This window comes from Lithobates pipiens, unplaced genomic scaffold (genome assembly GCF_037356315.1).
Source record: "Lithobates pipiens isolate NorthernLeopardFrog02 unplaced genomic scaffold, aLitPip1_a1.2 Scaffold_3, whole genome shotgun sequence".
NCBI lineage: Eukaryota > Metazoa > Chordata > Amphibia > Anura > Ranidae > Lithobates > Lithobates pipiens.
The window spans coordinates 128,591,978-128,607,414 of record NW_027507790.1 but is presented as its reverse complement, the minus strand read 5'-3'; the positions used below and the strand labels follow the sequence as shown (position 1 = coordinate 128,607,414).

The following is a 15,437-nucleotide window of genomic DNA, read 5'->3' as shown; positions in this document are numbered from 1 at the left end:
AGAGGTCCGGAAGTCAGACTAAATTGTCGGAAAATCCGATTGTACATAATGTGATGACGTTATTTCGTTACGACGGGACTACGTTCAGGCTAGTAGCCAATAGCTTTGGTCTAGGAATTTGATCTGAGCATGCGTGGCACTTTGTCCGTCGGAGTAGGCTACACATGATCGGAGTATGTCCGTTAGGAGCATTTTGTCGGAAAATGTTACCGGCAAGTTGGAAAACTTGGTCCGTCGGATATTCCGACGGAAACAGTCCGAGGCAGACCACACACAGTCGGAATATCCAACAAAACGGTCTGATATGAAACATTCTGTCGGAATCTCCGACCGTGTGTACAAGGGCTAAGACTGGGATGCCATTAAAGTTCATGTAAAGGCTGGCATCCCAATACTTTTGACAATATAGTGTACATGGTATCTCTCGTTTTAGCATACATCCTATTAATCTGAATCCCCACACATTTATTTCTTTGAATTTCATGACACCTATTCACTATGACGTGTGAGTAGGCTCTGCTGTCATGGAATTCACAGAGACTGTCTTCTGGACTACAGAGGTGCTTAGAGAAGGGGTTTTCAGGAGACGGAGTCAGTACAGGAATCACTGCTTGCAGGTAGCAAGGTACCATGGGATATGTAGTCCTTACAAATTGAAAGTAGACAACAGAGGAGAAGCTGCAAAGCAGCATGAAAGGTAATCTAAGAGGTTGTAGAGTAAAGACGAGCAGACAGGCAAGAAGTAAGCTTCTATTGGATTGTCATAAATACCCATTGTTTTTGTTGCTATTACAATGCTAATGTAATAAAATGAAAGTGTGTGCTGTGACCATAGAAAGTGAAACAAAAGGCTAAACTATAAAACAACTTTTAAATGTTACTTCCCAATTGCCTTCATACATTTCTAATAAACTGAAATGTAAATACCTTAGTAATCAGTTTACTATGCTCTCACATGACCATAAAGCTCCAGCTCCTCTTTGTAATGTGGAGGGCCAACAACAGGGATAAATTACACAAAGCTGTGATGTCACTGGGCGGTGTACCCTGCTGTAGACATTGCCGGAGGCGGAGAGAGTTCAGAAAGGAGCTGCATGGTCATGTGATAGCAAAGAAAAACAAAAAAAAGAGGTATTTCCATAAGGTTTTATTTTACAGAGAGTGAGTGGAGGAGGGACAGAATTGGCAGAGGCTGGCTACAAGAACCTAGAAGCCACAACTGGCTCCCGATGACATCAGAAAGAGAGATGGCAGTTCAGGACCCAACATGTTGCAGTTGATTGCAGATCACAGCAGAACAATTCTGGGTTTGCTGTGCAGGTGAATATGCTTTTTGAGCTCAACCACAAGCACAAGCTAATATGGAGTCAAAAGCAAAATTAACCATGAAGAGGGGTGAAGTTCCTCAGTATCATGGTGCGTACACATGATGAGAATATCGTAAGAAAAAAAAGCAATCGGAGGGATTATCTGATAATCTATTCCTTAATACATAGCTTTCGAGAGCCCATCCCGAGAAAATATTCAAAGGGACAAGCACAAACATTTTTCTTGTAAGATAACAGGACAAAGAATTTTCGTGTAATTAGTACAGTATTTGCACGGAAAAAAAATCGAGTGACAAAAACCATGCATGCTCGGAAACAAAAGAATACATTACAATACAATACATCACTTCCAAAGTTGTATTCTGTCTTATGAGAATTTTCGTAAATTTAGTAACCTATTGGTTTTCCATATGAGACTAGCATGCAAAAACATGGAGCAATCATTCGTCTGATATTCTCATTGTGTGTACTAGGCTTCAGTCACATTCCTCTTGCGCTGTCTGTCTTTGCCACACTCTCAATGGCTGCATGTACATTTGTAGTCCCAGAAGGAGAACACACAAAGAGGATTCCTACAGGACACCATAGGTCCTGGAGGCATGGGGGCAAACATAGAACGGTAATGTAGCAGGGACAGTTTAAAAAGAAAGCTTTGAGGAGGGAAAAAAATCTAATACAAGCAAGTTATATTATTAGTATTCAATTAAGAAACAAAATAAGTTGAATACAACTTTCAATTTACACCATTTAAACAGTTTTTTAATTATATATTACAAATATAGAATTGTTTTACAAATAAGCATGTAATTTAGGTTACACCCACAACACCCCATGTCAAGGGAAGCCCTGCATGGCCCACCTCTTGCCCGATTTTGTCAGTTGGCACTCTAATCAGGTCTGTACAGTCACACCTACCCAGTAAGGTTATCTGCTGGTCAGGTAGCTGTCTAAACTCTGTGCCACCTGTTTAACATGAAACACATTTACGGTAGTGATGGGCTGTAAGATCAGCAAAGTGTGATTTTATCATGAAATAATGACAGAAGGATACAAGATAGAATTATATAAATGGATCTAAAGTGCTGATCCAAGACTTCACTTTTCCTTGCTCTACTCTGAATACGTAACTTGCAAATCTGTATAAACAACAAACCGCTGAATAATTGGCTCCATGTGACAAGTCTCGCTGACTCTGAGGTGACAAATTCACTTTAATCTATTCGCTGTCGATGTGCAAAGCCAAAATGATTAATGTGTTTTCTTCTAAGTGCAGTCAAGGGGTTTCATTTTATTATAACATTTTGTAAAATAAGTTTTGTATGATGCAATATGACAATTATCCTATTTTCATCACCAAACTAAGTTGTTATGGAATTTACCATGTACTGGGCATAACCAATGTCTGGTTATGGTTTTATTTTTAAAGTAAATGCCACTAAGAGCAGAACACCAAGTGTACTCAATATCGTATTGCCATCTATACCGCACTTTTTTCCAAACCTAGACTCTTAGCAATCTTCTTGTAGCCTAGGCCATCTTTATCTAGAGCAATAATACTTTATTTTGGATCCTCAGAGAGTTCTTTGCCATGAGGTGCCATGTTGAACTTCCAAGGGCCAGTATGAGAGAGTTAGAGTGATAACACCAAATTTAACACACCTGCTCCCCATTCACACCTGAGACCTTGTAACACTAACGAGTCACATGACACTGGGGAGGTAAAATGGCTAATATACCCAATTTGGACATTTTCACTTTGGGGTGTACTCACTTTTGTTGCCAGTGGATTAGACATTACTGGCTGTGTGTTGAGTTATTTTGAGGGGACAGCAAATTTACACTGTTATACAAGCTGTACACTCACTACTTTACATTGTAGCAAAGTGTAATTTATTCAGTGTTATCACTTGAAAATATATAATAAAATATTTACAAAAATGTGAGAGGTGTACTCACTTTTGTGAGATATTGTATATAATATTTTTGTGTATTGAGTTTAAATATACTTTAATCCTCTGTGAGTGCTAGGATCCCATTGTACCGTGCATTTTCCTAACATCTGCACCTATTGCATTTAATGACATTTAACACTGCTATAGCAAATCCTGACACTTTTACTGCAGCAATCACTAAACAATTTACTCATCGTTCAGCATTTAGCAAACCCCTGCTCAGTTCAGGTATTACTGACGTTACAAGAATTCTATAATAATGTGCATTATAAAGCTGTAAAAAAAATAACTTCTGCTAAAACATTTTACTGGTTTTGGGTGGAGGGGGAATGGTTAGAATCTCTGATATGTTTTTGCCTGTTAATAGCATTAATCTCATTGTTCCTGATGTCAGATGTCACCAGAATATGAAAGGGAAATCTTACAAAAGGGGCACATGTACTGGCGACAGTGGTCAATGGTACTATTTCACCAAAGCAGGAGGTAAAAGAAATCTCCTCAGTGGAGACAGACAGCAAAGACAGCATGGTGTAAAGAAAATGGCATCACACCACACAAGGCATATTTGATGTTTTTATACCACTGATACTTATTCCCCAGGCCTTTTGATACAACTTTTGTGGGCTTCGATCTTTGAATTGCATGTTTTCCATGTTACATCTCTTTTTTTCGACATCTTTATCTCCCATGGTGGTTCTCCCAGGGGCCAGCGAGGCATGTTAGGATCTATATACCTCCTTTACGCAATCTGTGGTGCATGCCCCATGGCCAAATTCAAGAGAATTGGGTACAATATAATTTAAGTGATTACTCTGTCTACGTGAGATCCAGGTCCTGAGGAAGTGGGCCATCTCGTGAAAAGTGTCGACCTAAAATATATGGACTTTGATTATTTTATACTTATGTTTTTTTCACTACCTGCATTGGTAGAGTTGGTGTCTAATTAGAAATTGTGTACTTTTGTGTAATATGTTTTTAAACATTCAAATAAAGTTGTAATATTTTTAAGGAGTTTTTTTTGTATTAGTTGTGGTTATAATCATTTGAAGTATATTTAAAGTCCTACAACACATTCAATGTCTTCAAATTACTCTATTGGGCTGATACTCTCCAATGGTATAATTTTTTGACACCACTTCTCCATAATACTCATTTCCTCTTGTAGTAGACATCTCTCTGTTCCTGTACTCCATAACAGCCACCAGAGCTGCCATAGCAGCAATTTGCCATTGGATTTATCAACGTTGCCAGATGAAACTTGAAGAACATAGGACTTTTCACAGTCTGAACTGCTTGGTCTATGGCCAGTATATTAGAAATAGTGGGCCACTCACATTATGACGACTCTTGTCAGCTTAATGTTCTTTATGAAAATTGTTCTTTATGAAAATTGTTTAACTCTGGACAACTATATTTACTGTAATTCAGTCTGAAAATGGCATATTATTCAGCTGTGAAATAGATGGCATTTCAAGCACAAAGCTCTTGAAGTGCACGTGAATCTGTAATATGTAATCAGCATGTACTTAGTGATTCCAGGGCTGAAGTACTATGAAACTTTATAGCAGAATACATCCATCCTAGATATCCATCAGCAAGGCTTTCAGAGCAGAACAAAGGCTGCTTCACAGAGCTAAAGTATAAATAATGTTTCAATATTAGTGGTATATGTAGAAAGCCTACTTTCAGCTATAGTAACAAAGAGTACATCTATATCAAGGCTCATACATGCTATACAAATCAACAAGCCACTAAAGCGAACAACATTATTCGGTATGGCGGCAAATAATCAGGCCATTGTAAGATGAAGGCAGAAAGATATTTTTCAAGAAGTCTGGTGAAGAGTGACTCCGAACACTCTAGATCAGTGGCAGTCAACTTGATAAATATAGAAGGTCTCAAGTGGAACCCCAAATGGTCCAAAAGGAAATATAATAGAATATGTACTTAAATAAAAAAAATCAGGCTTACATGGATAAAAATGAGTATGGCGGAGACATTTTCACAGATTTTGATTAGTAATTTACAGTGTCTGACATTTACACAGTAAATGTACATCATTCACAGCACCCAAAGTATTTGCTGGGGCATTGCCATTAAAGTGTTTTTAATTCCTTGGTATGAAAAACCATACATAGCAGCATACATAGTTCCTTCGTTGTATTTCTTCATAAGTCAGCCTTATAATATTTTTCTCCTCCATTACTGTCTACTCCCGGTAAAAAAAATCTGAAGGCAGTCTAAAATTGGGAGGATTCCCCATCACACTAGAGATCCTCCTTCAAATACCCACTTTACATCAGAATCCTCCCTTCATGTCAGAGTTCTCCCTAAATATTAGAACTTCCCTATAACATTAGAGTCCTCCAAATCACACATTCCTCCATCACAGAGCCTTATGTTCACACAGGCCCCCACCAAAGAGCCCCCCGATCACACAGTCTCTTTTTCACATCAGTGCCCTACCATTACGTTCCAGTAGCACCACAGAGGGAGGGAGGATGGGGAGGAGAACTTCCATCTTCTCCTGGATGCTGGTCTTGCAGTCAGCCTACCTGCACCATGGAAACTCATGAGCCTGATCCATGGCAGACTGGGTTCTGTGCTCATGACATCGCAGTGGAGCTTAGAAGGCACCCTGAGAAACATGGGTCCACTTGGTGGTTCCGTCCCCTTGTAGGGTCCCCTGGAGCCACCCTTACATGCGGGCTCCTGGTTATACTGTATCCTAATATGTGGGCAGTCCCTAAGACCTAAGTTCCTAAGCCCTCTGTTCCTTCTTCAATGGCTTTTCTTAGAGTGCCTGTTGAGACATTACTGAATGGTGATGGCGATGATGTAAAGATTATAATGTGCGCCCTCTGACTGGAAGTTCAGGGAAATGGCTCAAAGTAAGCTGGAGGCCAGTGGAACTAAACACTCTTCTGGAAAGCAAACATGTCATGTACCATGCTCAACTGTCCCATAGAAATTAGTATTAGGATAAAAATTGTGAGACTTTAATACTACTTTAATGTTGTGAGGGGAGATCTGATCCAACCCCCATGCAGCTCTCCTGTAACAGATCACTTCTAATAGGGATCTATTGATGGTTTGCTTAGCTCTCCGTAATAATAGGAACTGTCATGGTGCCACATGTGGTGTCACATTACTTCCACTCTAAACTCAATGGTTCCAGCACTGAAGGGCGTCTTATGTCACAACCCTACACAGACAGATCACTTACTGACAGCTTATGTGACCAGGGCTGTACTGGAGGTTGACTCCCGCTACAGCTGGGAACAGAGATTGCTTGGATTGGCAGGCTTAGCAACTTGTCACTATCACATATATACTCTGATCTGGGATGAGTTCACCCCCTTAGGAGTCAGTGTGCAGATAAGGGTTGGACCAAGCACAATGGCAGCTTCCTTGTATGACACTGGGATGTGAAGGGCACATCAGAAGCTGATTATCTTTTCTTGGTGAAAATATGGTAATAATAGGGGCGCTAGAATGTAAACATTAATTAAAAACAAGTGTAAAACGTATTAATCATAAACAACTAGATTGATAGACGACCTATCACCATACATTAGAAACCATAAGACAATTGCAAAAAATAAATAATAAAGTCCCAATTAGATGCTAGAGAACAACATATATCCACAGTCCATACAGTGATTCATTTAGTGATAAACTCCGTCTATATCCATTTGCCAAAAAAAGACTGAAATCTTCTACAGAATTGTGAAACGTCCCTTCACCAAGATTTGGACACAGACAACACCCCAACCGTGAAGATATAGTTGTCTTCTTACCAGATGGTGTTGACTACTTTAATTAAAAAGATAGTCAGATGAGCTTATGCAGGTGATTCCCTGCTCACATGGAATAAGATGGATCTCTTATGGAAAAAACCTTCCTCCTCATAGACTCAGACAGGTCATAAAAAAAGGAGAGCAAACAATATCCATAGTGTAACACCGTTTTAATAAAAAAAATTTAAAACATAAAGCCAAATGGTTGCTTACATTTCCCAGTGCCCGACCTGGCACTGGGGCTGCCTGCTTAAACCAATCGTTTCGTGGTAGGTGCGTAGTTCCTCGTTGTGTACGGCGTGCGTTCCACCGAAAACAGCCGACAACCAAAACGTCCGGAACTGTGCGTATACGAACGTGACTAGGTACCGCCTCGACGTACGTTTCGTTTTCACGTCCTTAGGAAGCGTACCTAGTCACAGGGTCAACGTTCTTTATAGTGTCCCGATCGATCGTGAAGACCAATAGGAAACACCCCATTTAGTACGCAGCCTCAGTCCCACTCAAGGCTTAATGGATAATCCATTGTTGACAAAACATAACTGGCTTGCATAATACAAATAAAAAATTCTTAGTACAAAATAAAAACCAATTATAATTCACCCTATATCACAGGGAAGAGGAAACCATAAATAACAAAAATTCATATTGATTAAAAATCTTGTCAATTGGTTCTCATTGATTGTTTAAAAGCAATTTTTTGCTTAATCAGTGATATAAGATATTTTTGCCCGTAGACTGACATCTAGAGGACAATCTTGTAAATTACGAGAAGGCAATTCCCTTCCCCTCTTTTTGTCAATCAAAGAGAACAAATTGACAAGATTTTTAATCAATATGAATTTTTGTTATTTATGGTTTCCTCTTCCCTGTGATATAGGGTGAATTATAATTGGTTTTTATTTTGTACTAAGAATTTTTTATTTGTATTATGCAAGCCAGTTATGTTTTGTCAACAATGGATTATCCATTAAGCCTTGAGTGGGACTGAGGCTGCGTACTAAATGGGGTGTTTCCTATTGGTCTTCACGATCGATCGGGACACTATAAAGAACGTTGACCCTGTGACTAGGTACGCTTCCTAAGGACGTGAAAACGAAACGTACGTCGAGGCGGTACCTAGTCACGTTCGTATACGCACAGTTCCGGACGTTTTGGTTGTCGGCTGTTTTCGGTGGAACGCACGCCGTACACAACGAGGAACTACGCACCTACCACGAAACGATTGGTTTAAGCAGGCAGCCCCAGTGCCAGGTCGGGCACTGGGAAATGTAAGCAACCATTTGGCTTTATGTTTTAAATTTTTTTTATTAAAACGGTGTTACACTATGGATATTGTTTGCTCTCCTTTTTTTATGACCTGTCTGAGTCTTTGAGGAGGAAGGTTTTTTCCATAAGAGATCCATCTTATTCCATGTGAGCAGGGAATCACCTGCATAAGCTCATCTGACTATCTTTTTAATTAAAGTAGTCAACACCATCTGGTAAGAAGACAACTATATCTTCACGGTTGGGGTGTTGTCTGTGTCCAAATCTTGGTGAAGGGACGTTTCACAATTCTGTAGAAGATTTCAGTCTTTTTTTGGCAAATGGATATAGATGGAGTTTATCACTAAATGAATCACTGTATGGACTGTGGATATATGTTGTTCTCTAGCATCTAATTGGGACTTTATTATTTATTTTTTGCAATTGTCTTATGGTTTCTAATGTATGGTGATAGGTCGTCTATCACTCTAGTTGTTTATGATTAATAAGTTTTACACTTGTTTTTAATTAATGTTTACATTCTAGCGCCCCTATTATTACCATATTTTCAGCACGACAAGTTTTTTCTCTTGTTTCTAGGGAGCAGATATTAGTGTTTCACTTAGCTAGTATTGAATCACAGATTATTTGATATTTGTTCACATAGTGTTGAGTGGTGCGGAGTTTATTTGCTACTGTTTTTCAGTCGTATTTACATCTTTTCTTGGTGCTGAACACCGAGCAGGGCAAGCACAGGACTTGATCGCAGAGCAAGTAGTTTAAAAAAAAATTGGAAGTAGGCTTTAAAGGAAGCCTGTACTGAGAGAAATACACAGACTGCAATTGCTGGCCTCCTTATAAAGCTCCTAGGTGTCTCTGGCTTCACTGACCTGAAACAAGCATACTAATTTGAAAGCCAAAGTGAAGTCCTGATCTGCATACCTGTTCCAGGTCAATGACTCTGACTTCTCAAAAGGGGAAGTCAGCAATGACAGCCCCATACTGCCCCAGTACAGATATTGAGAGATATATGTAGGCTGCCATTGCCAACCTCCTTCTAAAAATTATAGGTGGCTTGCTGTCTGTAGCTGAAAAGCTTAAACTTGAACTCAGGGAAACCAAAAATCATCCCTTGCAGTTGGGCTGCCCCTGAATTGCAAGGGTTCAATGCTTGTTTAGGTCTAAGCAACCAGAAAAAGCAGTTTTACTTATCCAATCCTTCGATCCCATGGGTTCCTTCCTCTTCTCCCCACACTCCAGCAGTTACAGGTCTTCTGATATCATCAATTACAATGCAGGGCCCATATCCTTGCATTAGATGTGAGGACACCAAGGGACAGCTCACTGTTGGAGGGTAGGGGGTAGTGGAGAAGACCAGCTGCCAAGAGAGCAGGGGATCAGGTAAGTAAAAAAAAGTAAGCTTTTTTCCAGTACCCTTGACCCAAATTAGCATTTAACATTTGCACTGCTTGTGCAGGATTTTTCCTTTTCCTGAATATAGGCTACTACAACATAAATAGTAACACTAAAGTTTTTTTTTTTTTTCATTTAAATAATAAACATGTTATATTTACCTGCTCTGTGCAATGGCTTTGCACAGAGCTGCCCCGATCTTCTTTCTCTTTTGGGGTCCCCCACCAGTGCTCCTGGGTCCTCCTATTTAGTGACTGCCCCCATAGGAAGCTGATTTGTATATGGGCACTTGTGCAGGCCTGCTCCTGAGCTACCTTGTCTGCATCCATTAACACAGACAGCGCAACCCGGCCCCGCCTCCCGCTCCCTCACTCCCACACAATTTGATTGACAGCAGCGGAAGCCAACGGCTCCCACTGCTATTAATCTGTCCAGTGAAGAGGGTTTTTTAGTGCACTTGGAAGTGCAGCCGCTCTAATTGTAAGGGGTATCTCTAAAATGAGTGTAAGCTCTGCTGATTTTATCATCCAATCATTTGGAAGCTAAAATGCTGTTTTTTTATTTTCCTTGTATGTCCCCCTCGGTTCTACAGCGACTTTACTTCTAAGTGCACTTTAAGTGCACTTTAAGTGCACTTGTAGTGCAAAGTGCATTTTCCTTTAGTAAATAACTCCCACAGTGTACAAAATGCTAACACGTTTTAGCGAATGCAGCCTGCCTAATAGCAATGATATGAATGATGATAGAATGTATTAAGGTAAAAAATCCTAAGGCTTTAGAACCAGGTTAATGAACATTGGGTAAGAATGACAGCAATGGTAGATGCCCAATACAGTTTATTTTTATAATGGTAAGCTTTATATAACACAAAACAAATTTGTGATGATGGGGGGGGGGGGGGGGGGGTAATGCAATCCTGTTCTTCTTTGTCCTGTATGGGGAAAATTGCAGTGTTTTCTGGATAACAAAAGCAGTTTGCTGATTGATTTTACTTCTAGCACAAAATTGCCCAGTAACTGTAAATTTTGCAGTATATTGCAGAGTACTTTTTTACTCTACAAAAGTAAAGATAAGATCTCTTTTTAGAGGTGACAGGAATGTCAGTTACGTAATTGTAATGACACTTGAAAGAAAGTGTATTGTATCCTTCGCATTTGGTGAAGATGAAAAAATAAATAAAGCCAACACATAACGTCAAAAAAGTTGTGCCTGTCCCCCTAAAGATTAAATCAAGTGTCAAGTTCAAGCTCAAGAATGTATAGGTCACTGATTTGTGAAAAGGTCTGTAAATGGAAATGATCTCCAGGATTCTCATGTTCCAAGTCTTTGTCTCCTGCAGCATTTCCTCATTCTTCAACCATTCCACCAAGCCTACAATCACTGACCATGTCTATTATCATGTCCACAGTCACTAACCATCTCCTGTGGCATGTATAGAGATGGGAAGATGCTGGCGTCATCGCGTTCTTCCTGATCTGGAAGTGCAGGTGCTTTACTTGTTTGCTGGCAAACTAATATTTTAAACCAAGGCTGTCATTTTACTTGCAGAATATAAGTGCATTTCTTATATTATTTTAATAAAGTAGCTCATATGGTATCACACTATTGGAGTCTTTTCTCCTTTATATCAATCCTCACAGCTGTTGTCACAGTTTTCCTGGAGATGCTTAGAGGGAGTTTGGGAATCTCCAGTGGGAACCTGAATCTGCAGGAGGACCCCTCCATCTTTACCACCCCATAGATGGTTACTACCAAGCTTGTTTGACCTCTCTAGCGATAGAGGGTCCACAATATCCGGTAAGAGCCCCTATTAATAATGTGGTGGGTGCCACAGAAGTATTCTTCACTGAATTGTCTGGTGGTGGAATACTTTACAAACTGTCATTTTAGGAACACTTCAGTGTCTATATTCACGTGGACTGGTTTATTTATATTTACACAAATTATTTTCACAATTTTTCTTTATCACTCTCTACACATTATATTATGTTTATGTGATTCTTGATAACTTTTCACGAAATGTCATTTTTGTTCACACATTGTTTATTGCATTGATTAGCACGACTATTTGATTATTTTGATTTGCACTATGTTTATGTCACATGGTTAGTTGCTGTTGTTATTCACCTATTAAAGACTTTAGCGCGGTTTCTGAATTGGACTGTAAACTATATAACATGAAACCTCAATGAAAGATTTCTGAGACTGCTCTTTTTTATTTTTTAAATTATTGTAAGTTCTCTTAGCTGAAGACAATCAAATCCTGGAATACAATTCAAGTAACACTGTACTTCTCAATGCAGTTTTCAAACAAGAGAAATATGCATTTCTGCCAATAGGGGATACTGCAGGGGAAAGGCTCCTCTTTTTTTTTTTTTTTTTTTTTTTTAAGGTATAAAGTATAAGGCTCCTCTTATACTTCCTACAGTTAGGTGATTGTTGGGATACATTAGATTATAGTTTCTGTTCTCTCAGGCCCTAATTGACGAGTCAGAGGGTAAATCTGTGTGTGAAAAATTAGTTTATATTTTTATAACCTTTACATTATTTCTGTTAATGTTCTACACCATCACAGCATATTAGTAAAATAGTAATTGGGTTTTAATTGGGTTTTTCTTTTCCTCCTCTCAGTAAGGCCCCACTTAGACTTGCTCTTGGAGGGTGGCAAAAATGCAGTTAAGCTGCAATAGGCAGTGGACAGGGATGTTTCCATGCCACAGCCACGATGCTTTGCAGCCGTGGCAATGTTGACCCAACATCTATCGATTGGCAAACGGCAAGCCCACCAAACACTACACATTCAAGTCAATTGGGAAGTGCCACAAACACTCCCGCAAGCGCATGCAATGCACACGGTTGCGGCAAAAATGCAGTTAAAGTCGGCACTAAAGAGGCATTGCATTGCTTCCTCACCGCCTGTCTAAATCTACCTTAAAATGGTGAGATCAATATATACAGTTTGGAAACATTTCCACAGTGCAATTTCTGCTGAGAGCAAAGCTGCAATTTTCAAATACTGTAAAAACAAATGCTACAAGGATGACAAAACACGTCCTTGCATGGCAGAAGTACCCTAAAGATATTAAAAAATACTTGGAATTAAATGATTAGGTCCATAATGAAAGTGCAAGTAGCTTTTCCCTCCAGAGCTCTTATTCCAAAAACATTCTTTCTACTAATTCTAGATCATCACAAATTTACGAAGTGCAGTTGCTCTAAATCTAAGGGATAGATCTGAAATGAGGGGAAGCTCTGCTGATTTTATCATCCAATCACGTGCAAGCTAAAATGCTGTTTTTTATTCTCCTTGCATGTCCCCCTCAGATCTACAGTGACTTTACTTCCAAGTGCACTTGCAGTGCAAAGTGGATTTTCCTTTAGTAAATAACCCCCGTATCTAGTAAACATCAGTAGCAAAGTAACACAAATAAATTATTATGAGGCCAAAGTAGCTTTCAGAGCTTGACTGGCAAACACAACACAACAACTTTTTCAGCCTTTGTCACATGTGGAACAATGCTATGTGGTCACAATAAGGCTCTGAAAGCTACATCAGCTTCTCCTTACGTACGGCCGCCCTATATTTGTGCAGTTTACATGACTGCCCCAACGTTTTAGCTTTTCCTGTCAGGTGAAAATTTCCCCCCGAGAAAAAGTGAGGAACTTCCGAAATGATGGTGACAAGCCTGTGCACACTGCTACCTTTCCTTTCAGTACAAATTATTACAGGGCCACAAAGGAATGGCTTGTAACATATGGATGGCAAAGCTATTGAGATCCACATGACATGCGTTAGAAAGAAAAGCATTAAAGATTAATGTGGCATTTCTTGTTATCTCCCTGGCTGGGGGAATACAGACTCAGCTGTACAGCTCTTTGATAGTGATAGAAAGGTATTAATGGGGAAATGAATGCCATCCTCTGCAGATGTGCCTGTTGCTAAGTGAGCAATAACATACCACCCCTGCTTCATTTCATCAAATCAAACTTCCACAAACTTAATTACTACATAATGAATTTGCCATTGCAAGTGAAATGCAATTTGCCCTCAGCAAGATAACAAAAAAATCAGCGTGTCATTTTTGAAATGCACAATGTTCAAATTTCCAGAACATAATTTTTTCCTGCTGGACTTCTTCACCTTAGTGTGTCAGCTAATTCAGGTTGCCAGAGGCAATTACCTCTTATGTGAATCCATCAATTTAAAGTATGTATAGAACAGCTATGTCGCATGAAACCGTAGACAAACCACTTAAGGCAAGGCTGAAGAATTGTCTCACAATTAACAAAATAATCACCCTACTAAAGATGGATGCTGACCATAAGCCATCCACATATGGCCAAATGAAGCTGACTGAAATCCGCCTAGGGCCTGATCCCCCCACACACACACACAAAATTCCTGTCATGAGAATGAAAAATTCACTATTTTTTTTTTTTACGTTCTACCTATAGTAAATTTTAAAGCTGCTATCTATTAGATGGTGAGAATGCACTGTCCTAATCTTAAAATTACGCTTCTGCATTGTAAATTGGTTTTATGATGGAGACTACAAGTGGCTGTTTCAATACACAATATGCAGACACGGTCCACTGTTGTCACCATCAGGAAACCATCAGGAAACTTGCCCTGAGAAATGCCATTCGCCGTCTCCACTGTAAGCCCATTTTGGAGGGTCACATAGCTACATAGTTAGTCAGGTTGAAAAAAGACCATCTAGTTCAACCAATAAAAAAAATCATACAATATTATATACACAATCCTATACTCACAGTAGATCCAGAGAAAGGTGAAAAAATCCCAGCAAACCATGATCCAATTTGTTACAGCAGGGGGAAAATTTCCTTCCTAAACCCCCGAGAGGCAATTGAATATTCCCTGGATGAATTTTACCTATAAATGTTAGTACCCAGATATATTGTACATTTAGGAAATAATCCAGGCCTTTTTAAAAGCAATCTACTGAGTTGGCCAAAACCACCACTTGATGGCGTCTATTTCACATTTTAACAGCTCTTACTGTGAAGAAGCCTTTCTGTATTTGGAGATTACATTTTTTTTCCTCTAGACGTAAAGAGTGCCCCCTTGTCCTCGGTGAATAACTCAACATCACGTTCACTATATGGACCCCTTATGTATTTGTACATGTTGATCATATCCCCCTTAATCTCCTCTTCTCAAGAGAGAATAAATTCAGTTTCTCTAATCTTTCCTCATAGCTGAGCTCCTCCCTCCTCTTATTAGTTTGGTTGCCCTTCTCTGCACTTTCTCCAATTCTCCCGATATCCTTTTTTGAGAACTGGTGCCCCAACACAGGAGAAAATTTGAGAGACAGGGATTTTTGCATTGTCTCTCAGCAGTAAGAAGTGTCTAAACAAGGACATTTATTGCAGGGTTACAGCCTCATAGGACTATAACTGCAGTGTAAGATATAAGGTACTCGGCCTCTGACCACTTGTCTCAAGACATTTGGAATGAGATTTGGTGATATCACAACTCTGTTGCTCACTGTATTCTTCGCTGTAATATGAGGAAGTAAAGCCCTGCCTCTACCAAGATGGCTGCCTTCATGCAGTGACACTAGTAGATTTACATTCAAAATTTTTCATTTTAACAGCATTTGTTTGATAAGTGAGGTCAAATCAATATAAATTTTTTCAATGAGAAAATTCGAAGGAGAATGATGGAAATGTTT

The 15,437-nt window shown here is 39.4% G+C and overlaps 1 protein-coding gene across 2 annotated transcripts in view; it reads right to left on the bottom strand.

The window, feature by feature from the left end:
- The window catches only part of EPB41L4A (erythrocyte membrane protein band 4.1 like 4A), a 385,559-nt gene that overhangs the window by 278,999 nt on the left and 91,123 nt on the right, over nt 1–15,437 (bottom strand). The window lies entirely within an intron of this gene.